General features: G+C 38.5%; 1 protein-coding gene across 1 annotated transcript in view; it reads left to right on the top strand.

Moving 5' to 3' along the window:
* The window catches only part of POLR2M (RNA polymerase II subunit M), a gene marked incomplete at its 5' end in the record, with an annotated part of 7,507 nt that overhangs the window by 1,960 nt on the left and 4,960 nt on the right, over nt 1-587 (top strand).

Below are 587 nucleotides of genomic sequence, written 5' to 3'. Positions count from 1 at the left end.
GCTGAAAGTATTCATTTTTTTTAAATGCATATCAGTAGAAACTTTTACTACTAGGTATCCTACTAATTAAATACAGGTTAGAACATTGGCTGCCTATTACATGACTGAATACTGCAGAGTATAGAGCAATCCAAGGAGAAGGGCAAATTTCTATAGAAATGCATTCTTCAACCTGCGGCAATCCTATGCCAGATTTGAGAGACTGTCCCTATGCCACTTGATTTAGTTTAAAGACTTTATTAATAATTTATACATGCAGACTTGTAAAGGTACTGATGGGTCAACATTAAGGATTTCGGACTATAAACAAGAAGTTGTTTGTGAAAAAGTGTCATCAGTTACAGTGTTCTCCCCAGCCCCTTTTAGTCAGGCGCACCACCTGGCTGTTTTTAGGATGGTTACTGAAGAATTGAGTCACAATACATGGGGCTACCACCCACCTACAATTTCTTCCTACCCGGCTTAAACAAAAAACTCGGCTGAACACTGAGGTAACTGCTGTTCAGTGTTTTTCAGGAATGGTGGACCTCATTATCAGCAAAGAATTATGTCCAGAAAAAACATGTCATTTTAATGAGTGCACTGAG

This window comes from Pyxicephalus adspersus, chromosome 2 (genome assembly GCF_032062135.1).
Source record: "Pyxicephalus adspersus chromosome 2, UCB_Pads_2.0, whole genome shotgun sequence".
NCBI lineage: Eukaryota > Metazoa > Chordata > Amphibia > Anura > Pyxicephalidae > Pyxicephalus > Pyxicephalus adspersus.
The sequence above is the reverse complement of the archived record's forward strand: the minus strand, read 5'-3'. Positions and strand labels throughout refer to the sequence as shown.